The sequence below is a fragment of the Apteryx mantelli genome, chromosome Z (assembly GCF_036417845.1).
Source record: "Apteryx mantelli isolate bAptMan1 chromosome Z, bAptMan1.hap1, whole genome shotgun sequence".
NCBI classification, from domain to species: domain Eukaryota; kingdom Metazoa; phylum Chordata; class Aves; order Apterygiformes; family Apterygidae; genus Apteryx; species Apteryx mantelli.
In genome coordinates this window covers 85,819,357-85,847,064 of record NC_090020.1, presented here as the reverse complement: position 1 = coordinate 85,847,064, position 27,708 = coordinate 85,819,357, and the positions used below count along the sequence as shown (strand labels likewise).

The 27,708-nt window shown below is 43.1% G+C and overlaps 1 protein-coding gene across 1 annotated transcript in view; it reads right to left on the bottom strand.

The window, feature by feature from the left end:
- Positions 1-27,708, bottom strand: part of DCC (DCC netrin 1 receptor) — a 593,344-nt gene that overhangs the window by 104,163 nt on the left and 461,473 nt on the right. The window lies entirely within an intron of this gene.

Below are 27,708 nucleotides of genomic sequence, written 5' to 3'. Positions count from 1 at the left end.
ATTCCTGCCTCTTCTTGGCTCCAAGGTCCGCAGGAACTTTGTCCCTACCGCTACAGAAGCCAGTCCACATATTGGACCCCTCCAGCCACCTCTCCTTGTACCTTTTCTGCTGCTGCTGCGCCCTTGGAGAAGCGGGCAGGCAGGTCCAGCGCCATGTTGGCACGAGGCTGCGCCAGGGGGGTATGCAGCAGTGCAATGAGAGCTTTCCTTTGCACTCGGCTCATTTTCTGAAAATCCCAGCACTCAACTTATTTTTCCTGCTGCAGACTTTTAACAGCAAGATCTCCTGCCTGAACAGCAGTGGCCGGTGCACATCAGCAGGTATGGACAGCAAGTGCCTAGGCTCTCTCTGCACCACTTGCCATTTGACCACGCTGAATTTCATTTCCTCTTTCATCTCCCAGTCGGTACAGTGAGGTCTTACCGCAGCTTTTAGCAGGCAGCTTTCACTTTTGCTATGCTAAGTAGCTAAATGCTCTTTCCTCACTGTTCCTCCTCCGCATTAAGTGGCACGGACCCCAGCGCCGTGCGACTGTGCTGCCGGCATCCCTCGCTGGAGAAAAACCCACGCCTATTCCCATCCCTTGTTCGCTACCTTATCGGTTGCTGTTCTTGAAGGGATCTTTTCCCTTGCACTGCAGCAACTTCATTTCTTTAGGAGCCTTTTGTGAGGGACCTTATCAAAAGCCTTTTGGAAATCCATGTCAACGATATCAACTGGATCTCCTCACCATGTGCTCAGTGATTGCTTCAAAGGACTTTAATAGGTACGTGGAGCATGACTTCCCTCCACAAAAGCTGTATTGATTCTTCCCCGTCATATCGTGTTCATCCATATGTCTGTTCATTCTATTCTTTATTACAGTTTCTACCAATTTGCCCAGGAAAAACACCAGATTTACTGGGCTGGACTGATAAGGGAGCTGATATTGTACAACACGAATATTTCTTTCCTAAAACAATCTGGGCCCCAGCTGTTCTTTGCAAGTCTCCAATCCTTTGAGAGTCTTTACTCAGCAGAATATAAGGTATTCAGGATATTAAGGGTATCTTACAGAGCAATGCCTCACAAATGTATCTACATAGTCTTCTACAGCACTACACTGCACATTTTTGGACAAAGAAAAGTTGACTGCCTCACAGTGGATAGTTTTTGACTAAATACAATTTATTACCATTATGGAGTTGCTTAGTCCCTGCATAAATATGTTATAGCACATTTCAAATTAATTATTGCAATAGCAAAATCAATTTTCATGCATATGTTGCCTAGTGATTTATTGTTACAATCAATTATGCATTTCAAAATCAATACTTCAAGTTTTCAATGCTGAGTAAAATAATGTCGAGTTTTCTGCATTAGGGCAGAACAAACTCCATTTTTCAATTCAAGAAGTGATTGTATTAAAAACAGATTTGGTCACTTTGCATATTGAAATTGCCTACACATAAAATGTTTATGGGAGAATGCAAACGCCCAGAGAGTGGCTTTAAAACATATTTCTGTTGACAGCTCTGAGGACACATCTACGTGTAACTCATTGTTCGATACTGGAGAACTCCCAGCGCTTCTAATTTCTGCACCATGCTGTGCTGAGTTCTCATCATGCCCATGGGGACTTCAGCTTTTGTGTGTAATCCAGCCCAGCTATGAAAAAAAGCCACTTTTGACCAGCCACTGCCCGGTTTCTCTGGTATCTCTCCGAGAGCAGAGCATCTGGGCACTTCCCCAGAGGAGGGGAGGGAAGAGCAGCTCCATCCTGCTGCCCCTTCTTCAGGGAACAAGAAAAGCTCGTCTGAAGCTCCACCCACAACACTCACCTAAACAGGATGGAAGAGTAAGAAGTGCTGGCACCGTACTTCTTTGTGGAAAGGTGATAACAGGACTCCATAGAGTTATTTATACTAAACCCAGGAGCATCCCAAGAAGTTGGAGGTAAAAAAAAAAAAAGAAGAAATGACAGAGAAACGGAGGGATGGGAAGGCCTTCATGGACCTGTTGTGCAGCTCGTGCAGGTAGCTAGTTGCAGGAATGACGCGTAGACTAAAAAATCCCACTGGAAGAGACAAAATCACATTGGTCTCAAGTTGGAAAAGGCATTAACGCCAACTGCCTCCTGCATTCACCCAAAGTGCTGCCTATAGGAAATTTAGAAATTAAACAGCTGATAAAAACAACGAGCAAATCTCAAAAGAGATCCCATAACTGGGAAGACATCCTGGTGACCTGGATCTGACCATTCTGGTCACAATTTCTGGATTGTCGTGTGTCCCACTGGGGTTTCCAAACCACAGCCTCCGTTTTGTCAATGTATTTAAAACAAACATGATTTTTGAGCTCCACATGAGTTAAACCAGCTAGGAGGCATCAAGGGAATGATTTGCTCTCTAGGAGGGCTAACAACAGTGTTGATCATGTTGTGTTCAGAGGAAGTGCTCTTTGGACCAGGATCTGATCAAACAAAGAACTTCTGGCCAAAGGGAACTGTAATTAAGGACCAGACCTGCCACCGGCGTGCTTGAATCCCTCGGTGAGGCCCACCAGCAACCGGGGAAGAGACCTCTATATTGTGCAATTATATTGGACCTGTATAAGAAAGCAGGACTGGCTCTAGTGTCTCTTAAGCTGTTTCACCACCAGGTTGGGCGAGCTGGTGGCACTCCCTGCCAGAGCCCGATCCAGCAGAGGTGATCCTGCCTTTCTGCACCCTGACACCTCCAGAGCCTCCCGGGGGATGTGCGTGCTAGCGCCATCCACGCACATTCCCCTTTTCAAGGCAATCTGGTGCGCTTTCACAGCACCTGGGAGCAAAGCACGCGCTTGATCTCGAATTCCCTTTGCAACCCGTGCCGGTTTGCTGCTCCTGCTGCACGACCCTGGCCAAACGCTCCCAGCGAGGAGGGACGAGGAGGCAAATGGCATGTCTGAGAAGGGAGGGTGGGCCATGGCGGCACTCCTGGCTCCAGATGCTGAGGAAGAGGAGCAGACCCGGTCTACGGAGATGCAAGAAGCGCGCAGGAGGCCCGAGGAGCCAGAGAGGAAGCTCCCAGCCCAAGGAAACCTGTCTGAGGCACTGAGGAACTTTACAGCTAAAGCAGCAGCCAAAAGTTGGTGTCCAAATGCAGCAGAGGACAAGGCCTGCTGCACGGGGACATAGCAGAGCACGTGCACAGCTGCCTGGGACATTGACACGCTCATCGCTTTTATGGATTAAGGAACTATTGCAGCTAAGCGATCAGTGAGCACAGGTCACATTAGCCATTTTTTTTAATAAGCATCCACCATTTGGAGCTGCTCTCTTCATCGGCAAAACCTCACGCAGCCTCCCATTTAAACCAGAGGAGAGCTCTTAAGAATGACCCCACTTCGATTTTCCGACTGCAGTGACAGACAGCTCAGAGCAGTTCCTGTCAGGTTGTCTCCACAAATAATGAATTTCACTATTTAAATATTAAGCCCTATTTCTAGTCTGAATTTGACACTTTAATTTAAGGCGGGGGGAAAGACTTCCAGCACAGGCATCCAAGCACTTGGAGCCGTGACACCTCCAAGTGCTGCGCAGGTTTTACGAGACCCCAACCATCCTTGTCCCTTCCTTGAAGCCAATAGTGCTCCATTTCCCCGCACGGCACACGAGCAGCGGATTTGAGACCGTGCTCAAGGTAGAATAAATAAGATCTTCCGTACGATTAGAGAAAAAGCAGGTTTTTTATACACCTACCTAAAGCTGTCGCTATAATGGTAGCGGTTCACTTTCACCTCAGCCTGGTCTCCATGGACACCACAACGATGCTTTTTATCAATAGTACTTAACATGCGACCCTTTGCTCCAGGAAAATCAATGACTGAGGTTCTGGTGGGCCTCTTGTCCTTTCTTCTGCTTAAGAGAGAACATAATAACTACTGCTCTAATCCTTCACATTTTATCCAGGGGGCAACTAGCAGAATGAAAATATTTCATTTCAATTGTACTGGGATTCCTAAGGAAACCATAAAATGAAGTCAACTTTCAAGCTGATTTTATGAACCTTTTAGTGCTTCTTGAAACATAATGTGGAAAAGTATTGTAAAAGGTTGCTTGCCACCACTGTTCTGCCACAATGATTCTTCTTTTCTTGGGAGTGTGGCCCTGCCTTGCACCCTAAGAAAATCATCCCGCACAGCTAAACGGCAGCGGGTACACCCGGCACCTGCGCTGCCCTCATGCAGAGTCATGAACGCGCCGGACGTCTCAAAATGGTCCTATTGAGGAGGAGGAGAACATCTATGTGACACCAGCTCTCTAAAGGCTATTTCTTTACAGATTGCAAACTACATGGCACGATCCCTGCCACTTCAGCTGTATTTGATAAACTTCTCCAGAGAGATCAGGTATTGACCCAACTGTTCTAAGCCTGAGCTGAATCTTCACAATCTTTTCCATAGTTTCCAAAAGCACAAGAGATTTTTATTCTCACATTTTCATGATTTCTTAGTTAGACACCCAAACAGAGCAAGGAAGAATTGAAATATCAGCTCTGTGTTGATCAGAAATGGGGACCATCCGAAAACTTATACATCTCATCAAATCAAAGTTTCTGCATGTCCATCAAAGACTATCTGTCAGTTTATTTTAGTCATTAGTCCTCTGGACATACATGTTCATGAACAGGTATTTGCACAGATTACTAGTATTAGCAATTGGCTTTCGAGATACCTAAGGTCTGTAAAATGCTGTGGCGACGCATATTAAATATTATTAACAACAACTCCAAAGTATCAGTGGTTTCAATACATCCAGAAGGCAATCGCTCTCCTACTAAGGTTGCAAGCTGGAACAGGACTGTAGGCTTGAAGAAATTAAAATTTAAATACTAGCATAAATAAACTGCACCTGTCAGAAGTAAGGCTTGTAGCCAGAAAAACAATGTACTGCATGAGACGCAGTTACAAATAATTACAAGCCCCCAGTGCACTCAGTAGAAAGTTTGGGACCCGTTTAACTCATCCTTCATGCTTAATAAGGAACGCAGGAACCAGCCACGTACGTCAGCCCAGGAACATCTAATGCAGTGATACATCCCCCAGAAGCGCTCCTAATGATCTGCCAGCATGCAGGAGTCGTCCTGCGCCTCCGAGAACGAGCCTTTCACTGCCTGCCAAAATTCATGCAAGCATCTAACTGGGGCACTTTTTTACTGCTGTTAATTAATCTTGGCCTCAACAATCTCCTGCGAGCGTACTCCGCATTCAGAGGCGTTCAGGTTCGGGTTCTGCTAACAATTAAATCAACACTGCTCAAACAGCTCCCTCATAGGGGGAAAAAAAAAAAAAAGAAAAAAAAAGGAAAAAAAAGGAAAAAAAGTATTATTTCCCAAATCAGGTATGTTTTGAAAAACAGCAGGACTCAGACATGCTTAGAAAGAGAGTGTTTAAAAAAAATAAGTAAAATCCTCAGGTATATTTTAAAGCAAGCTAGTGCTTAAGCTCTTGAGTAAATGTTTTCATGTGGCCTGAAAACATGAAAAATCCACATGTCATTTGTGCAGTAAGACGTGCTAAGCCTGGCATAACTGCAAAAATAATAGTTTTCACCAGGAAATTAAGCATCACGAGGTAAAGTAAAGGGTGCTTAATGTTCTGATGCTTTGCTCTGTATGAGTTCCCTCTTGAAAGAGGGGATGTATTCCCAAGAAATATGTAGTATATACTTTGTACGTGGCACAGAAGCTGACTATACTAACATTATATGCAAAATCAAACCTATTTTGAAATCACACCTATGGAGATTCTGTACAACGCTTTCTATACCATGAGGATGTCCGATTTTGAAAGGCTTCAAGTCATCTGTTTTCAATACATTGGGAGAACAAATTAAGACCAGTTATTGGAAAAGGCCATCTGAACCACCACCATTTAATGCAACACTGAATGTTTCCACCCTAACTGTGACTATAATCACTTGCTCTTGCAACTATTTTTTTTTGTTTTTTAAAGGATATTATTCAGCCGCTTTAGATTTTAGATTTATTTAAAGTAAAAAAGGTTTAGATAGTGTTATACATATATATGTATGTGAAAGTGCCAGCGGTTGAAGAAGACAGAATTTGCTTCTTCAGGAGTTATTTTTTAATTAATGCCAGACATAATATTTGGCAAGCGGAGGAGCAGAAGGGATGAGGTTTGCATCCACTTTCCCAACCAGTTCTAGTCTTTTACGAGCCTTCCAGCAACGCGACTCCTGGCGTTGGCTCCGGGCTAAACCACTAGCAGCTCCAACGACCCCGCTCGACGTTCGGGCCTTGCAACAGGGACCCAGCTGTACCCCCGAGAGCGCCCGTTTCCTCCGGATTGCAAACCTGATCTTTTTGAAGCGCAAGCGGCCTTGCGGCAGGCCAGCCAAGCTTTCCCATTTCGCGCGCGAGCCAGGCCAAGACCTCCAAGCGCGGCGGTGCAATAAGCCGCTGTCATTAACGCCCGCTCGTACCCCTCTGCTGCGCGCGCTCGAGCGACGGGCAAGGCTCGCGGCTAAGGCAAAAACCGCGTTCCTCCGGCCTCGGAGAGTCCCGGCCCCCTGTGCGCCACGTCCCACCCGCTCCGCGGGCAAGGAGCTCCCGCCGCACCACCAGCGCCAAAGTGAAAATTAACTTACAAAAACGTGTTGAGGCCGTTGCCTTGGATACGAGCGATTTTAACGTCCCCAGCCACGGTGTTTCATAAAACCACTTTTACTCCCAAGTGAAGACAATCATAAGGAAAAAAACCGTGAGGGTTGTTAAGACGTAAAGACCTTTCTGGCCAGTATCATTCTCCTCGGGGTGTTTCTCTTCCGAACTAAGTCTCCAAACAGCTCTTATGCTAAAAGTGCATGATCAAATACTTAAACTATTTGACTACCACAGTCTTAAAAAAAAAAAAAAAAAAAGAAGAAGAAGAAGAAGAAAAGAAAAAATAGCTATGATATACAAGGGGAAGAAACTTCAGGATAAAACTGCCTCTGGGTGCCTTCACTAATTTGAAGAGAGGATGAAACATAATCAAATATAAGGCTTAGAAGTGCCAGGAACCTCGAGCAAGTATGTGTTTACGGTGCCAAAGGAGCAAAAACAAACAAAAAACAGTGAGCTCTGAAAATAAACACACGGAAAAAAAAAAAAAGCTCATTTGCTACCAGAGACGTCTACCTTTCTGCCACCACAGAGTCTTCTGTAGCACAGCTGCTTCCAACGTTTGGTTGCATGTAATTAAAAAAGATTTGGGGAAGACTCACTCACAGTAAAACTAGCGCTTTTTAGCTGAATAACACCTGGCATCCAAAATAGCATACCTAACAGCATTTTTCTGTTGATAAATGCCAACTGCTTGGCCCAACAGTTTTCTCACTTAATCAAATTTTAATGTTACACAACTATGAAGGTGAGATCCCTCTCACCTAACTTTAAACATTTAAAATTAACAGGCCTGGCTCTCTTTATAGATAATGTGGAGAAACAAGGAACATCTGAAGAAACTCACCTCAAGTGCCTCTCAGAAAATTTATACTAATTTTTTAAAGTAAAATGATTGAAACAAAATGATTGAAATGATTAAAACGATTGAAAACAAAGCCTTTTGAAGCAACTGAGAAGTGTCATTCACTTGAAATACTCTTTTTTTTTTTTTTTTTAAGATTTTACCTTCATGAAAACTTTCAAAACTTTGACTTCTCATGCAGAGCTGGGCTAACAAGTTTTCATTTAAAAAAAAAAAATTGTAATGGGAAAACCTATCTACAATACGCTCCCATAACCACAGCAACGTATTCCTTTTCATTTTAACTTATTCTTGTGCCAATAATGCAATTACTTACAATGAACTTTCATATATTTGGTCTCAGCTCTTCCTCCCTTTAATGCAAATCTTCCAGTTTCCAAGTGATCACAGGTGCATGGACTCATTAACTTCTTAAAGTCTATGCACTCGCTCAACAGCCCATCAAGCCAAATCTGGTCTACGGTACCATGTTTATTCCCACCAGCTAAGCAGGGAAAGGTTGAATTTCACAGTATATTTCATCTCCCTCCTTCCCAAACCGTTCTATGCATTTCAAATTTGTAAAGCATTTCAGTCAACTTTAAGAAAACCAACCACCATTTTACAGGTCCAGAGATCAAAAGCAACTATCAATACTTCAATCAAGTTTTCAATTACAAACGCATTTAATTGATTAGCAGTTAGCAGCACCTGTAGTTGGCTATCACTTTAATTACTGATAATACTGATGCTGATTACTTAAACGATATCTGCCTGAGAGCCTTATGATTAAGAGTTCATAAAGCAAAGGGCACAACAATTTCAAAGTAATTAGGTTATTAAGATTCAGAATAAAAACTAAATCTCCAGAATATTTCAAAAAAAATTCCATTTTAAATAATGTTAATGTACATGCTGATATCAGGAGCTGCCCAGAGGTCACTCAGATGTAGCTAATTCCCTGTTGCTCTGCAGGGAGAGGAAATAGCATCAAGTATGTTGGCTGCCCGCAAAGGATTGAACACCGTCATCGCCACACAAAAAGAACAACAAAAGGAGAAAATTTGAATGAGTTAAAACTAGTGACAAAGTTCTTTTTTCCATGGTCTGAGCACCAGATTCGGTCTTAGCTTTGACACTAGTTCTTCATATGATTTTTTTGTAAAGCCTCTTGCCCTCTCCTTGTCCAATTTAGACATTTTCAAAACAATAATGCTGAAATACTTGCTGCAACAGAGGTTTGTGAGTCTTCACGTGTATGCAGCTTGCTGAGCTAAGGCAACACAGGCATGCAAAGCACAACTGCTTATCACGATACATTATTAACCTGCACAGGTCTCTTATGTGAAAAGCATAATGGTAGCTTTCCAGCAGAAATGATAAGATATAAAGGGCTAATCCAGCAGGGCAAAATACGCTATTTTGAGCGCAGAGCAGAAGTGGGTGTCTGCAGAGAAAGGCACCCATCTGGTGCAGTTCAGCACGCAGCGTCCCTGGGACGGTCCTCCGAGTCCTACCTGGAGGACTGGGGGGAGGGCTGCAGAAGGGTTCACACGGGATCACCAGCAAACAGCTAAAAAGAGATAAATTCTACAAATGGGTATAAAACTTTTGTTGAATTGCTCAAAGATGGAAGATGAAGATGAGCAATCCTATTAAAAAGGCTAGGGAAACACAAAAGTATTGACTACCTAGGAATGGGAGGGAAAAACTGCAGAACGTTGCAGGGGCTGGCGATTCTCATGTCCCAAGAGGAATGCTGTGATTACATATTTCATAACCAGGATATGCATTGATTTACTCCTAACGGGGGTTGCCATAGGATTTCTCAAGCGGTCTGAACACCGTGTACATATGCAGTTCATCTGTGCAGCAGCCTCATGAACGCATACGGAAATGTCAGAGCGCTACAGCCATCTGACAATCAAGTTGGAGCGACGCTGCATGTCGGGAGGTCCCAAGTGAATACGATGTCTGCACAGGAAAAGAGGGAATGTGAGACGGGAGGAACTCCTTCCTACAGAGAGCAAAACCAGCAAACCAGCCAACCCACCAAACAACCCCTCACAACCTCGCTCACCTTCATGTCACTCTTCTGCTCCCCTCTGGTGCAGCAGCATTTCCAGAAAACGGTAACAGATCTTCCCAGAAAACAACTGGCCCACCTGGTCAGGTTAGGACCAACTTCTTTGGACGGGGATAGAGAAGACTTCTTCCAGCTTTTCCTCCCTTAGGGAACTCTGCAAGTGTCCTGACTCCCCAAGCAGGCAGCTGCCAAGCCCCAGTCATGCCTCAAAGCCCTCAGCAACTCCACAGCTGCATAGCCCAGCTTTCATCTACTGTCCGTGTGACACTGGCTAGAATCTGGGGGCAAAAATCCCTGATGATCTGCCCACCTGCATGTACTACCCCTCTTGCATATCAGAAAAAAATGCTCTTTTGGGGCAAACACCTGTCTAGACAATTGTCCAACAAACCCAGAACCAGTATTCCTTTTCCCATTACTGAGACCAGATAACTTTTTGGGTTCCCTGGCCCAGTTTTCTAAGGAACAAGCAATTACCCTGTGCTGTGGCCCGCCTGCCGTCAGAAGAGGGCCCTTGCTGTTTCTGCGTACGCACTCTCCCTTGGAGGGTCACACACGCTCTCCACGCCAACTTTGACTACCAGGGAAGGAAGGATACCCAGCCCTCTGCAAGAGGCAGAAGCTGTGAGGTCTGTGGATTTCCTGTTGGTTTATGATCTAAATCAGCTCTCAAGTGTTTTTTCATGGGCTGCTAGATTACAACTCAGTAGCAACATACTCATTCATGCAAATGCCTTGGCAGGATCTTGGCAGGATCCAGCCAAACTGGCCTGGAGTTGTCATTTCCACAATTTCACGTGAAGGCTGGGTCAGGTGTTTCCTGCCCATACTGTAAATGGTAAGCCAGGGAAGTCAAAAGGAGCAACTATAAAAGCTTAGTAGTCTAATTTCTGTTGGGCCTATCACCAATATGTTGCCGGGGCTTCTCCTGTGAGAGGTCACCCATCCACTTGGAGGCCATTTCATTGACTCAGGGAGCTGCTCCAAAGCCTCCAGAAAGCCTTCTGAACCCTCTTCAGGTACATAGAGGGCTGTACCTCCAACCAGCCAGGAGAAGCACTCTAGGCAAGCAGGTAAAATGGTGTAAGTTTGTCCAGTCTGCAGAAGTGACAAGGAAAAGTCCTCTGCATCCTTCACGCTGGACACCTCTGCCAGGACACAAGTAGTCGGGCTGTAATTAAACCTCACAGAAATTGTAGGCTGTGCACGAGAGCCATTTCACTTCTACATAATTTCCTCTCTCTCATGCATGACTGGGACAGAGGTTGTCAGGGAAGAGTCTCACTGCTTTGCAAGAACTTTTGCTTATGCTGAGATCTACAGACAGGATCTAAAATAAGAAAAGCCCTTCCAAAGGATTTTTTTTTTCTTAAATTTGTAAAGAGCTGAATTGTAGAGCTTAGTAATAGTTATTTACAAAGATGAATTAATGCAGTAGCTGCTACATTCCTTATGTCTGTAAGTGGTATCGTTCTTATCTCAAGGGGAACACTAAAGCACCAATTTCAGGTAACTTCAGAAATACTGCAGGTAGAAAATCAGTATCAGAGAGACAGCAACATGATATAAATATTATTTGTTTCTTGTCCTTGTCTTTTAGAAGTCAGGCTGTTTCTTAGCCTCCCTGCTGACTCCATGGATGGTGGGGACAGCTTAGCAGAGATGCAGCGCCAGCTGGACAGGCGCTTGCAGCAGCTTCTCATGAACAGCTCTGATCCCCTTCCCACTGCTGCAAACGGGCTTGTGCAGCCATCCCAGGACACGGAGCCGTGGCACTTCCTACCGCCAACCACAGGCTCTTCCTTTCCTTAAGGAAAAGGCTACAGACAGACTGTGGCATGAATGGAAATTCCAGGGAAGGAGCTTCAGCTTCAGTCCCCCATGCTACACTCCTATTTATTTTTTTTTACCCTGAGAGTTATGTCTGGCTCACAAGAACAATTTACTCAATACTAGTAATCACTTCTTTTAAGAAAGGCTCAAGATCTGAATGTGAGAAATGGACATTGCAGGGATTTAAACTTCCTGGTGGGGATCTTCGGGTGCGCTATGAATGGCTTCTCTGCTTGGGAGATGGAAGCAAGAGAGCCAGAGCATCCAGGCATGACTCCGGATATGCAACACCAGCACAAGATGCAGGAACAATCAGTCAGGCTAAAGATCCTAAAGAAAGCATTTCCGTCCCTGTCAATTTTAGGACAGGCCCGGGTTAGACTAGGGCACGAGCCAACCTGCTCTGAGCATCTGAGAGCGTTGCAACCTAATATCCTGGAGAAGAAAAGCCCCGTTATGAAATTTAGATAGCCAGTATGGGAAAGGTCATCATCACATGCTAGTGTGACATTAAATATTTTCCCTTTCTTTCCTTTTTGTAACAAAAGTATATCCTGTTAAATACATTCCTAAGTTTTGCCCACAAAACTTTGTTTCTTAACTTTCTTTGACAACCTTCCCAAGTTGCATGTCCTCTTTGCATCCCACTGACAAACTGCACTTTGAAGTACTGCTGCGTTTTGTCACATCCCCGTATTCACGGAAGAGTGTTACTTTTCTTTTTGATTACACAAATATATCTCTTATCACTAGGTTCAGGTCTGAAAGCTAACAGAATGTGGTTTAATAAAACTGTGTTTTAATGAGCGAGTAACCGTGAAGTTTATCACTGACTCTCCATGAGAAGACCTGAAATCTGAATGTCCTCTGACCCTGTATCCAATTAAGCCACTGGGGAAAGTTCACATGAAATGGGGAGGCTCTGGCCCTATTTTTAAGTCAGCTATCAAATACATGGCTGAGTACTGGCAAGAGCAGAACTTAATTGAAAACAGAAATACAGTGTGAATACCCTGAGGGAGATTTTCAAATTCAACCAAATACCTGTCAAAACTAATTGTCGGTTCATGGTTCTCGCTATGAATAACCGAGGCTGAGCTCGTTTGGACTCAATTTAATTAATCCTCAAAATTCTAATTGATGGCATGGGGACAGGCCGAGTTAAGGTTTTCCATATTCGGTCCCTTCACTTGAATGGCACAAGGAAATGAGGGAGAATTTGGCAGCGAGCAATACATATCACTGCAACAGCTATAAAAAAAACATTTTTTTTTAATATCGTGCATTCAGAGCTTGCATCCTGCAGGACTGAGAGTCAGTTATTTCAGTCCTCCAGCTCCTCAGGCAGGTGCCGGGGGGAACGGCCCGCATACTGTAGTAATACATTAAACACAGCTTCGAAATAAAAGGCCTCTCACACACATGGCAAGGTCATCTAAATGGATAGAGAAGCAATTCTCGTGGTTCACATCTCTGATAGCTCCAAAATGAAAAAGTAAAATTTGGCATTCCGTGAAAAATGACGGCGTTCTGCCATTTTCCCTGGGGTAAATCAGAATACTTAATTCATCTCAGAGACCAAGGGCAATCTCACTCCAGGCGCCCATTCCTCAGCCTGGTTTTGTTATTTTAGCCTTATAAAGCCTGCTGTTTAATTCCTCCACACTTTGCACCCCAAGGCTGATCTTATTCATGAATTCTGGTTGAACATTACCTGCTCTTCTGCTTTTAGCTTTTTGAATTCTCTAAAACATTGGCTGAAATACAAGGGAAGTCCAGGTATCACCTATTCCCTTAAATATCTCTGGCTCCAGCCAGCTGTGAAAAAACATAATCTTCAGTAATTATTGCAGTTTTGATCTCTACATTTTCAATTTAATTACGTTTTTCTCCAAAAATTGAAGTGCTGCAGGTCCCTTAATTATCATGGGACCTAGACACCAAATTCATCTGGGAAAGGTAAATGACTAGAAGTCATTAGACAATCTAACGCTTTATATTGATTTTAAGATTAATGATGAGGGTCATTCAGCATGGGCCTTTAAATTTTGCACCCATTGGCATCTGCTTAATTAAAGACTTTTCATTCCCTGTGCACATTCAACAGCATTATGCAGAGTTCCAGAAAACATCAACTTAGGCATAAAAAACGATTTTCTTTTTTTTAGCTCTAGAAAAACAATGAAAAGAATATCCCTTTTCAAAAGTCATTTTTTCCAGCTTAGGAGAAACAACCACCAATTATAAAGCATTTATAGTTAGAGCTGCATATATAGATAAAAAACAAACTCTGATACCTGAAAATGAAAAGCAAACATGGTCTTTCTTTTTCTTCATATATTATTGGCAAAAAGCCATATATTTCATTGAAGAGCAACAATTAGATAAATCCAACTGAAATTCATACCGAATTACTCCAGTGAGGTTTCCATAGTATTTCCAAAGACAGTCTGAACCTTTGTGGTGCCTACGTGTCGCATTCATTCAACTGGTTTCCATTTATACAGTGAAAACACAATCCTCTCTGCTGATATACGCACACATTAATATGCCATCATTCATCGAATATTGGGTTTTAATGTCCTACTTCCACTGAAAGTCCTCTAATAAGCATTTTGCATAAACGTTGGCCATCTCGTACCAGCATCAGAACCAGAAGCCGTTGGGATGTTTCAGGTTATATAGAAACAAAAAGGATAGTTGGACACCGGAGGCAGACTCTTAAAAAAACATGATGTTAAAGTAGACAGACAGAGGAACGCACAATTTTTTCCCCCTAAAATCAGCCTGAGTTCACAAAATTCAATGGATTTGCCTAACTCTCTGCACACCTAGAAATGATGCCAGTTAGTATAAGCTTAAGGGAAATCTCCTAGGCTTGAAAGTCTTCTTGGAGGTCTCCTGTTAACCTGTACTCAATTTATTTATAATTGGTGCCGTTGTTGATACACAGAACTACAGAAGGATGTTCTTCTACAATGAACGATGCTGGATCTAGTCCAAGCCCCAACTATTGTTCACTTACTACAGCAGAAAAGTTTAATTTCCTTACAAATCTGCTTCTAGACATTCAGGCCCAGATTCACCCCAATTAATTTATGTACTTAACTGAAGCTGTTCAATACTTACTTACTATTTATCTGAACCACCCTCCAGAAGATGCCTATGCCTCACTAAGGCAAGAGTTCAGGGTGCTACGTTTCGGATGACTCAGTTAAGCGCGCAAATTCAGGTGGGATGGATCCGAGCACAGCCAGGCACTGCAGGAATCCGCACTGCATCGCTTTGCTTAGCCACGTTGAAGGGGAAGTAAATAATGAAAGGCCAGCAGTAAGCAACCGACCGAGTCATAGACTAGCTTAGGTTGGAAGGGACCTCTGGAGGTCACCTAGCCCTACCCCAAGTACTTGCTCAGCACATATGCAGAGCCCTCCACGTAACACAGCAGATGGTATGTGTTCAAACCGTGTTTCCTCCACAGACGACACCTGAGCCATCCACACTTCCCATTTACCTTAAGAGCACGACAATTTAGTTCAGTTTTCTGCGTACGGATACACACCAACATATGCACATTACTCAGTTCCTCAAGTTCAGTCTAATTAAAAAAGGCCTTTTTTGCTTATAGCTCCAAGAGCGCGATACCAAGACAGCAATAAAATACAGTGTGAGATTAAACAGACGTGATGAAAGTAAAGGTGCCTAAATGCAAATAACTGAACATGATTCATACATGGAGAGTCCCTCCATCGCGAAGGGTGGCCCTCTTCGGCCACCATTTCCTTAAGAGCACACATCGAGGCTCAGAAGGCATCGCTGCCATCATCCCTCTGACCTCTCTCCTGGATCACAGAGGCTGGAAGACTTCCCTGAATTAATTTTTGTCCAAATAAGAGTGTATGTCCTCAAAGGATCACCTAAGGGCCGCCATCCCGTGGCCGCTATGCTTGTGCTTGCCACCTCGTGCCAGCATCACGTGCTGCTCGCCTCTCGTGGGTCCTGTCTGCTCGGCTGCAGCGCTTAGCGCAATGCCAACCTATAAGGCAGGATAAAGAAAAAATCTGCTTCTGCCTAACCTTAAGTGATCGGCACAGCTCTGTTCAATTAGACGTACTAAAAATGGCTTCGTTTGGTATAGTAAGTTTTATCTCATTTTAAAGAAAGAGGTAGACTTCTGGGTAGACCCCCAGAATGAGTGACTGGCCAAAGTCTGATTACAGCCCTGCCTCCCAATGACACTAAGTTAAAAAAGTTATTTGGCTTTCAGACGATTTAATATCATACTATTACCAGCAAAAGAAGGTACAATAGAATTGTCAAGGAAAATCAGAAATAATCTGAGCGACAGTCCTGAACCAAGCCCTCTGAAGTCAAACCAAAAATGCATGCAATGACCTAAATAGCCTAGCACCTTGCTGTTACTCCCTGATTAAGTAATAAATACAGCAATATTTAAAAATGCAGTGTTGGAAAGTGCCCTGTTATATTAGCAATGGGGGGACTCCCAGCTCCTGACCACAGTTCCCCCCCCCAGGCTGGCCGATCACTAAAGTGATATCTCAGAACGGCAGAGTTAGCACTTCTAGCGGTTTTGACCCTTATGGCTATATCCCTTTCAAAAAAACCAAAAAGGTGTTAAGAATTATATAGACAGTGATGCATTTGCATCCCATCTGCTCTCATTATCACGGGCACGCTGTTTAGGTCCTTGAGGGGCAAGAACTGTTAATATCCTAGAAAATTCAAAGTTTTCAGGATTCACCAAGTAACTTTGCAGCGCTGCGTAACAACATACTTGTTCACTAAGCAAATTAAGCGGCTGGTTTCAAAGCAGGCACATTTTATTACATAAGACTGCCGTATCATCAGCCTTTCACCGGAGGAGCCGCTGGAAGAAACCGTGCTGCACCTTTACTCATGCCATTTAGGAGCTCAGGGCTCGACTGGAAAACCACCACCGCAGTTGGGCTCGAGCGTAGCTCCGTTTGCCGGAGCTACGGGAGGTTTCCTCCCAGCGCCTGGCGAGAAGGCTGCAGGACCGGGCAGCGTACAGGCGCACCGCTGGGAGCGTTACAAAAAGACGGAGCAAAGCAGCAGGTATTGCAGTCACTATAAATAAGCATCACATGTGATGTTGGTGCGCTCTGTTGTGTGAAAATACTGTTTTTTCTTAACTTTTTATTTGCAAGGGGTGCGTGATTATTTGTGTATCACCCAGGAGATAAGATGGAAGTTTTCACTGCATCATATTATATCACATTTCTAATGTGCTTCAATTTTCTGTCATAACTTTATAGGAAGAAGAAAGCAACTATTAAAAAATTAGAAACCTTTGTCACATACTGCTCGCAGAAAAATAACTTCAGAGATTTTCCAGTTTGAATAAATTACACCAGATGTCAACTCTTAGAAATTCCAGGCTGTTGCTAATATGACATAAATAAGTATTTTGGTCCTGTTTTTATCTGATGGGAAAACAAGCTATACAGCAAGATAAACAGCAAGATAAAACATTGTCCAAAAAAATTGTGAATTTAATTTAAAGAGATTAGCTTCAGTCTTGCCAGGCAGGTGAAATCATTCATGAACCAAGAGAGATGGAACAGCAGCAGTCAGCCTTAATAGAGGACTTTACAACACAGACTTCAACAGACTTAATAGCCTCATCAACTGGCAAAACTGTCTTGAGTCCAAAGACGTCCAAATCACAAAATCTGTAGCTGTTTTTCATCTCCTCAGTGTTCATAAATGATTGGACCAGGATGAAATTTCACCTTACCGTATTTGAAGGCACAGTGTAACGCAGAGCGTGTATCAGAATGATGAAGCGTTGCCAAAGTTCAGTAAGTCCCGCTATACGGCTTTATCTCCCACCCACAGCTACAGGGCACGGCTGAGAATTAATAATACTAAATCCAGCTGTGTATTATAGGCATGTATTTATTTCCTGTTGCAGGAAAGGTTGTGAAAATAGCAGACTTCAATTAATACTCACAAAAATGACCTATAAGAAGGGGGAAACAAATAAATACCAACCCCCTCTTAGCACCTCCTGAGGAGCCGTCCTTCCGTAGCATAAATGCTTTTTATGGTACTTCATGAGTTTTTCTTTTAAATTACTCCCGCGACCCCTCAGCAGCGCTCACCAAGCCCAGGTTGGGGCTCTGCTCGCCTCTGGCATGCCCCAGGCGCCAGCATCTACAGTGGCAATGCCGTTAGGCTCCGGGTCTACATACGGATGCGCAGCACGTGCCCCGGGCCCTAGAAACGCTACGTCTCTTGGTGAACGCTCTACGAGCTCCTCTTCAACGGCTCGCTTGGACGAAAGAAGCAAGGCGCCGAATACTGCTGGGCGTAAATGCAAACCTTATCGAGGACAAAATAAAAATACAGCAGAGAGGGAACGCACGAGCCTGCCCAAGTATTCAAAGAAAAGAGCAGAAGTAAATAGATTAGAGAGTATATAAAAATACAGGAAACAGTTTAATAAATCAATACAAAGGATGTGAACAGATTTGGAGATATTTAGTTATCCGAACAACATTTAATATGCAGCTCTGAAAGGACTTAATGAACCGAAGTGCTTCAAGGGCTGCTGTAGATGGTGATGGAGTCTCCTACTTCCTCCAGATGAAGTGGGACATAACCAGCATCACTTGGCCTCATTATTCAAATGATCAGATAGTATTGATCTATATATTTGCTAAATTTTATGATTCCTGCACGCTACCGCTGCTTTGAAAAAGTGATTTTATATGTAAGTAGTTTTACATACCATGTTTTTCCTCAGAATCTGAAGAAAAAACATGCTTCATAAGCCTCAAACACCACTCTACTTTCCATCTTTTGATCCAAAGCTCCCTAAAGTCAAGAAGGATTTTTTCTCTTTTGATTTCAATAGACGCTGTACTGGGGCCATAAAACGCATAATTATGCATACAAGCAGGAACATTTATACTTCCAGAAAATAGCTATACTTCTATGTTGATGCAAACATCAACCTCTCAGAGATCGGTTAGAAGCCAGGTGACAAATTTGTTCCCTAACAGTTTTATTAGATATTCGGCTCTCTGGAGATTGTTGAAATGCCTATTTATAGTAGGCAAACACTGAGTTGGCACAAGTGGATTTTACCTTTATTTTACTCTTGATAAATTCCTTCAAAGAAATTATGACAACTGTTTGGAAAGTATAATGGAGCTATAGCAAGCGCTTCCCTACGATGAAGAGAAAGAGTGGGCGAACTTCTGCCACAAACTCAGAGACGCTTCTCGAACGTGTCTCAAGTAGCTCAGGTAACGGCATGACAACTTTAGCCCCAGTGAAGAGGAAAAAAAAACTATAAACGAATCCTCTCCTATTGCCATCTAGTTAAAAAAAAAAAAGAACCATCAAAATAATCTGAAGAGCATTGGAGAATATTATTAGAGCACAAATAGAGATTTTCATTGCACATTTTCTGAGTTCTCTGTGAAAGATAACATTAAGCTTGTGAAAAGAGTTAATTATGCATTAAAGGGGCACGCTGGGAGTTAAGGCTACTTTCAAAATTCTGAAGCAAAGCTAATTCTGGCATGAATGATTCCATAAATATCGTGTAATTTAAGCTCAGAAATAGGCTGTTTTGTAATTGTTTTATTCTACAGAGACTGTTCTGTGGGTTTTAAAGATGGGAGCACACATCCTTTTGGCTTCGGTAGAATTCTGCCCTAGCCAATTTTGCCCTTAGATTTTCATTTCCAGCCATCCCTGTCCCCCGCCCCACCTATCCCATTCGGCCAGACTACTTTATAACATACAACATCTTTTATGGCTTCCCTCTTCACTGATTCTGCAGCAGAAATTAAGAAGATACACGACTATGTTCATATCATCAACAAAGAATTAGAAAAAGAAAAAAAAAACAAAAGCAAAAAAACCCTTAGGGTATACATAATTAAGACAAAAAGTCGTAAAAGGAATTAAATGGAAAAAGAAAGAAACCTCAGGTCCTGATTTTCATTTAGACCGAGAAATCTTCCAACCATTCTAGCACTGCAAAAAGACCTCAAGGAGGGAACAGTAAATTTGTAACTGTTTTCAGGTACCTTCATACTCCCAGAATGGTAGAAGCAACAGCTGCATAAATAGGAAGAAGATGATAAATCTATTCGAATCAGGTTTATTTTATTTTCCAAGTTTTTGGCAGACTTGCAGTATCCTTGGGCAAGTCGGGCTGGGTCAATGCAAAGATGGGAAGCTCCGTAAGGAAGGAGGCGTTGCCTGCAGGGAAGGACGCGCTCCTGCCCCGGGCCGCGCTGGCGCAGTCCTCTCGCACCCGCGTGCCCAAAACAGCATTTCAGTAGTCCAGGTGAAACCCCGTTCCTTGCACAGGAAGAGGCCAGATGGGGGAAAGGAGAGATGAGCCGTGGAGGCTGCCTCGGCCAGAGCTCTCCATCTCCGTGGGGTTTGCTTACGGCTCTACGGTGGTTTAAAGAGCTCAGGTCTGGCCTCGCATGGGCACACGCACCTGCGGGTCGCAGAAAAGAGGGTCTGCAGGAGGAAGGAGCCACGGAGGAGGAAGATCACAGGGGTTCTTCCTCCAGCTCTGACGGGTCCCCATCAACAGCAGAAAGCCACCACTTGAGCCACCAAACGTGGCCAGTAGCCTCTGCTGGGGCTGGCCCAAAGCACCAACACGAGAAGCAGCAACATTTTTCCCTTCCAACCTCCCCTCCAGGCCATAGCCTGTCCTGCAGACAATGTTTCTGCTGACATCAACCTTTCACTAATGGAGTCTATCCTTTTATGCTTTGTCTCAAAAAAACCCACATTTCTAGTGGAAATTACTTGAAGAACAGTCCATAAAGGGTAATTGCCCTTTCTTCCGAAGGCGATCCACACAGACTGCTCATTCATTCTCATTTCACAGGGATCTTAAGGCTAGAGAGATGTTCGACTTTATTTTTGCCGCTATACTGTGTCAGCTAATGCTGCTGTTAGGATCACTCCGGATGGCATTTAAAAGTCTCCGAGAGAACAGGGGGAGAACGGTGCATCCCAAATTAAAGCGGCTGCCTGCGTTTCCTCGGCAATAACACCCCTTTTGGCTACTGAGCTCATAGAAGCAGTGCCCACATGCGAATGTTCTTGCATTTTTACAGAAAGCGAGAAGGAAGTTTTGTAAGTGAAATCCCTAAAGGACAGGCAAAGAGGATAAACGCGATCCACTCGATAAAAAGGAAACAGCTGATTTGTCTGACTGGAGGCACGTAGGGTATTATTATGCCAACAACTACATTTCTTTCTATTTGTGGAGATAAGATTTAAGCTGAATTTTTTTTATTAAAAAAAATCAAAAAAATGCCATTAATGCAACATTAAATCTGCACAGATTAAATCTCCCAGAATAAGAAAATGCAAAAATTAAGTTTCCAAGAGAAAGAATTCACAAAGCCTTGCTACTCTGCAGTGCAAAGTCTTCTTTTCTGGCTGTTTAATGTATTTATGTTTTAAAACACATCTTTTAAAGCATACATTATATGCAGTTTAGCCAAGCTAACAATTTTATTGGAATCTTAAACACATTTCTCTTCCCCCTCAATGATTCTGACTGCATAGTTTTAATAATGTAACCATACAGTTTTTGGCACTTAATATTTTGACATTTAATAAGAAGGGGTTTTCTTTTTAAGGACTGTTTTAGTATGTGCGTATAACGCGACTGTGACAAATGCAGCGAAAATTTAAACAATTATCAGTATTTTCTCTGTCTCTCTTGCAAACTTGATGTTCCATAACATACGGGAAAGCAGCTATCTCATCCTTATGATCTGGCTGGATACTAGAACATCTGTAGGGAAGGAAGGGGAAAAAAACCTGAGCGTTTACAGATTTAGATTGAATACACCAGAATATGCCATATTACTGCAATTGGTCTACTCTCAAAATCATCCTTGAGCAGAGGGATAAAAGTGAAAGAAATGAGTGAAGAGACCCATCCACACAGAGGAGGGCAGGGACTTGATAGAAAACCCCCAAACATTGGGATTGGTTTGGTTTTGCTCCAAAGAAATCTAACCTCAGCCTGTGACAGAGATATAATATTACTCAAGCCTTCATATAAGCATAAACCATTTAGAGTTTAAAATCCCTTTTTCAGGTACTAAATAAAATATTCAAAGTGAAACATTGCCTAGAAGACATGAAGTATTTGACAGGGTGGCAAAAATGACAGCCACTAACATTATGGGATAACTGATTTTTTCCACACCTGCAATTTCTCTCTCTTCCTGACACTGGGGGATTTCTTCAAAAGATGCCAAGGGCCACTTGGAATTGGCCCCTAAGAATTACGAGTTTTCGCTGGTTAACTCTTTTGATAAATTCCAGTATATTACTTTTATGCAGATGGATGGCCTCTGTCCCTTAGGAGCCTTCATACCCTGCACTTAGTCCCTTAAATATTAGGCTGAATGAGAAAATAGTTGGTTTTAGAAATTTCACCCCACACGGAAAATTTAAGTCCAAAGGGAGGATTCCAGAAAGTTATGAGACTATCAGACATGGGATCTATAATAAAACCTGATTCCTAATAATAAAACAATAAAAAAAATCAGCTGTTGACAGGTAAGTTCATAAACTTCAGCTGGTGGCATGGTGGTATTGACTATTCTTTGCATTATGTTATATTGTCTGTTTAGCGAAATTTCATATAGCCTAAACCACACCACCACCCCAAAGGGCTTTCTGTCTACACGGAGAGCAGAAGCAGGGTTGGGGAGATGGGCGCAAGGAGAAACGCAGTATAACGCACGAGACGGAGCAAAGGAGAGCAGTGTGGCCGCTTTGCTGCTCCCCGAGTCGACGTCCCGCTCTGCCCACCTTAGACAAGTCACTTGGAGACTCACCACACCTCTTTGCCTGCATAGATATCTATCTATCCATTCACCTATCTATCCATCCGAGTCTCATTTTTAAGATAAAACTGATTTTTTTTAAAAAAATGAACCCTAGGAATTCTGCCTATATATTCCACAACTTAAAGATTAGGAAATAAAGTTTTATTTTTCATTTCCCCCCAATAATCTTCTTGAAGAAAGGTACAGACAGCTCTTAATGTAAGTCTTGTTCCTGAGTAAATTTACCTTCGAGACCTTTTAGTAACTTATTCTAGTTGCTTATGTTCAAGCAGAAAGCTGTTTTTACAGGTACCATGGAAGCTCTCAGTTATACCAAAGTAATAAGTCTGCTATACTGCTTCTCACAGGGGACTTCAAGAGCTCCAAGTACTTATTTTTCATGACTTCAAAACAATTATTTCTGCAGTTAGACACAAAGGAGTCTTCTCCAGGTGAAACAAAACTCCTCAAATTTCAAGCACCTCGAATACAGGTGCTATTAGAACATGACACCTTGAAGCATTGCCAACGAAGCACCAAAATATCGCCGTTTGCACATCACTAGACTTGACAAGCCAATGCATATATGCCACCATCACTTTCATCATCAGTGTTTAAAGCAGTTTCAGTAAGAAATACGTGTTTTAAGGGGATCGCTCCCCATCGCTGGAGGCTTAGGTCTATGCTGGAACTCAAGTGTAAAACTGGATTTTGGAAACTGGAAATCAAAATGGGGATGTGTATTTCAGGCCAGATTGCTAGCATCACAGGACGGGTCATTTAATAGTAGCAGCGACAGCTTGCGCCAGTGAACTTTGTGTCTCTCGTGGCTGTAGCGCTACGTCGCACTGCTTTCGCAGTGACCAACTTGCCCGCTAGCTGGACTGGTACGACAAGTCTGACTCCTGGGGGCAATATTTATTAAGCAACAGAACAGAAGAAAGCATGTAATTCTGTTTTATTCTTGGTATGGAAAGAAGTAGCAAATCAGGGAGAATACGGAGAATAGCTATGACAGCAATTACTGGGGAACTAAAACGTGTGCCTGTTTGCACATAGCTTAACAGGGACCATGCCAAAAGCTACTCTGAAGTACTGGAAATAACTGCGATTGCGATACTGGGGCAAGGGCTGTCGTGTTGCCTTGCCGTGTCGTCTAGCACGGGGAGCTCTTAAGCATGTATTTGCACATCTGGAGTGCATATATACCACATTACTACAGGTAACAATAACGACTGCAGTAATTGCATGCAATAATGTAACTTTTTTTTTCACATGTCCCATTTAATGGAAATCTGTCCCTCAGGGAATTCACCATGGGAGTACTGGGGAGACGACGGCAGCCTAAAGGACATACAAACTACGCGTGTCAATGGCAAGGCACTGCTCATCAATGTATCCAGGGGCACAACTAGAAGAAAAAGAGTAATATTAAGAAAGGGAGAATTTAGGGTCTTTCGGGAAAGACAGATAATGACATCCAGTGAGATATACGATGCTGACACTCAAACAATCTCCCAGCAAATGTGGTGGGAGAAACCACCATTTAAACACTTTACGAGTACACTAGGGCGGAAGAGAAAGAGTAAGGGAGGGGTAAAAAAGCTCAAACCCATAAAAATCACTGCTGGGAATAGTGGTGCATTAGTCGAATGGCACCAGAAGATATAACAACCCTTTCCAACTCTAATTTCAGTCATTTTGTAGAGGAAACCTTGACCCAGAAATTATTTGCTGATTCACCATGACCATGAAAAAATCCCTCTTACATTCACTCAATTAATCTCAGATATGAAGTTCCCTTATCCGCTATTACAGCCAAGCTTAGACGGGCATATACTTCATTGCCAAAAGGACAAATAAAGATCCCTGAGCAAATTTATTTCTTCATTTTCTGTATTACCACAGACTACAATTTTCTTCTTTTAAAGGCCAATATAAATGGAAAAATTATCCGGAATACTACCATTTAAAATGCCACAGTGAATACACATAAACACAATAAACTAGTGTGGCCATGTTCTTAGAGACACAGCCCGATCTTTGGCAATCCTGCGAGTATGAAGGATGTTCCTATTTCATTAACTGTCTCGGGCACATATTGCACTGCAAGAGGCTGTCATTTGATTTCTGGCCTTCTGGTCTATGCTGAAAAATTAATAGAATTATTGAGCTTATAGGTAGAGCCACATGACCGTTAGTTTGTCACCAAGGGGGCAGAGGAGTAGCGCGCCTCCCTCACCCCGTGCCAAGACCATGGCTATCATCATCTCTCTTAAATTAATAGAAGCAGCTGAGTCAGGTCACTATCGACCCCAGCTATGAACCCGGGAACGTGCGCCATTCGTTACAGTTAAACTTGCAACCAAGGGTAAAGAAGTGAGTATTTTTGCTCAGTGTATCCTACTGTCCTGGCAGAACAGAGCTATAACCTTTAATCACGGGCACAGAATCCGGCAGAGGACACCGGCCGCAATAGAGACATAAAACACGCAAAATACAGCCTAGGCGAGCGGACAAAAGACCACAGCCCTGAATAGGAACCATCCGTAATTATGTTTTGGTTGCTCCGTGAATGCAAAATCAATACGGAGTTAATGGCGCCGTGAACTCTGCCGTAGGAGCGCCTGCCTGCTGCCCGCGAGCCGCCGGGCACGCGACGGAGGCAGCGCTGGAGCTGCCCCAACTCAAGTCACAGCGTGCAGCCGGCTACAGCTCGCTAAAACAGAAGGTTTTCTTATGCTGATCTACCACCTTTCCGTCTTTTTGCACCAATTTTTGATTTGCGTCTTGCTTTTTTTCTACTTGTTATCGGATAACCAAAACTCTTACTACAGATTTTACAAACCTCCCTCTTCAAAGATAAGATATTTAATTATCACAGGCCCAGAGAGTGCCTGGCTTAAGGTACATACACGCAACAGTATTTAATTGGCTGAGCCAAATAGTATCCAAAAATGCAATAGGAAGGCCCCAACTTTTGTCTGAACGGCAATACCAGTAAATATAAGAGCTATCAAATAATTCAGATTACCTGGTAATACACATTTTCAGCTGCACTTATGTAGCTCTTTATTCTATGCGATATCCTAAAATTTTGCCAATTACGAAAGTTTCTCTATTCTTTTAAAGTTGTTTGTAACTTAAACTCTTGACTTTTACAAAGGAGCATGGAAAACCAGAATTACATTGACTGGGTACAAGACTTGCAACACCAAAGTTCTACAAGCATCAAGGTTACGTTGTGGGAATTTCACACACGTGCCTGTGGAAGCAGACAAGCCTCCATATTCATGATCTTCCCCAAAAGACCAACACTCAGCACACGACATCATGGCCATTTACCCAAATTTTCTTTTCTCCGGATTTCAGCAGCCTGACTGGGAGCTCTCTGCATGTTCTCTTAGGCATTTCTTTGGGGGATTTTGTATGAAGAGGGAAATCGGGGACTGACTGTGTTTTGGTGCAGCTGAAGCTGGAGAAGGTTCCTGCTACCTGAGCAATTCCACTACTTCTGTTGTCTCTGTAGGAAAAGGTCTCATGAAGAACCCAATAAGGGAACTGAAACTATGAGAAACACTTTGAGATGGGGAAGCTGCAGTGCCTACAGAGGCAAGAAGGAAGGCAGGATGGTGGGAAGGAAGGCAGGCAGGAAGGAAGGAATTTAGAACTTCAGAAGGACAGATAAAACGCTGCCCAACGCTGCTGCTATGGCTGGCAAGAGAACTGCACCATTGCCACTATAACGTGGGTTTCCACCATTCAATCTATTTCAAGCAGTCACCCTTCCAGGAAAGGAAAGCTGTGCACGCATCCCCCGGGAGATGCGAGTTGTGCTTTTCACTGCTGAAAGCCGAACTCCCGCTCTGCTTCCATTGCTCTTCACAGGCACAACTGCCGGTCTCCACTTCTGAGCAGGAAAATCCCAGGCACTGAACTCGCATTCCACTATAATCTGATAGCAAAAACAAATCAAATCTCCTCCAATGAGATAGAGAGGATTCAAATTTAATTATAAAGAAGGAGCATAGTTTAAACAGGATATTTGTAAGCCTAAGAGTTCTAATTTCGATTTGACCAGAGTTTTAGGATCAGTCTATCAGCTTGTACATTGCTATAACCCAAGAGACAGTTATTTAATATAACCACTAGGTACTGCCTGAATATTTCAATTATCTTACAGTCTCTTCAGGAAAGGTTCCCTTGAGTAGCTCAGTAAGAGAACTGCAAGTACGGGAGAAGTTAACTTAACCAGAATACAGAAGTTTCTTTCAGTTTTCTTTTCCATTGTGATTTTGCATTTTGCAATTTTATTTTCTATCAGGCATTGTTATTGCCAGGCCCCGAGCAAGCGTTGGGGATGTGGAAGGAATCCAAGGCCACCTTGCATCTTGGAGCAGCAATCTGCCTCCTAATATTGGGCCTTTTTCTTCCTTAAATAAGTTTCTAGATAAAAGGGCAGCCTGTTAAAATAATTTGTTAAAATTAAACAAATTTGTTAATTTGTTAAAATTTGTTTTTACAAACATGCATCCCAGACCCTTCCCTTTCAGATGGAAAGAACATGCATGAAAAAGCGAAACAAATGAACTAGATCCCTTCCCTGCCCTTCGGCTTTGGTTCATTTATCTCACTAGCCCGAATGCTGCAGAGGCGAATGACGTTTGCTCCTGGCAGTCCAACAACCGCACGTGTTTCCTGCCCTTGCCTCTTACAGCTTTTTTTTCCGCAAATTATTTGAATCTATGAATCTGCAGCCTTCTGAATCCATTGCCTTCTTGCTTGTTGCGACCCAAATGGATACAGCCACTACTCTGCATCACACAGTCATGTAATTAGGTATAAGATGCCTGCCAAAATATGCAGCTTCCCAAATCATTCTGTTTTCCAAGATACACCAAATATATTCGAATAAGGATATACGCAACAATTTCAGTTAAATTTTATGAAGTACGCAGGCTCCCTCTGTGACCATTTAGTGACTTTGACAAATTCACCTGGGGCCAGGAATTCATTCCCACGACTATTTCCAGGAGGCCCCGGCCGGGTGCGCTGGTGGGCCCGCGGGAAAGGTCTGCCTGCAGAAGCGGATACTGCTGACGACACTCCGATTTCTGCTGCCGGGAGAACAAGCAGTAACAGACCGGTTTCAGGTGTCTTTCCCGCTCCAAGTCTTTGCCATCAATGACACACTGCATCTCTGCAGCTGCCCTTCCTTCTCTGACGGCTTTTATGAATAAGATAATTTTGTCTCCTTCTGGGAGCAACCCAAACTTTGAGAAATGAAAACTGAGATCAGCAAAGACGCTTCTGCACCTCTGGAGGAACGTGCGCGGCGCACGCAATGGTCTGTTTAGCTGGCTGTTACTGTCCGCATTTGTCTTCTTCTCAGGGGGGAATCGTTTTTAAGGGAGGAT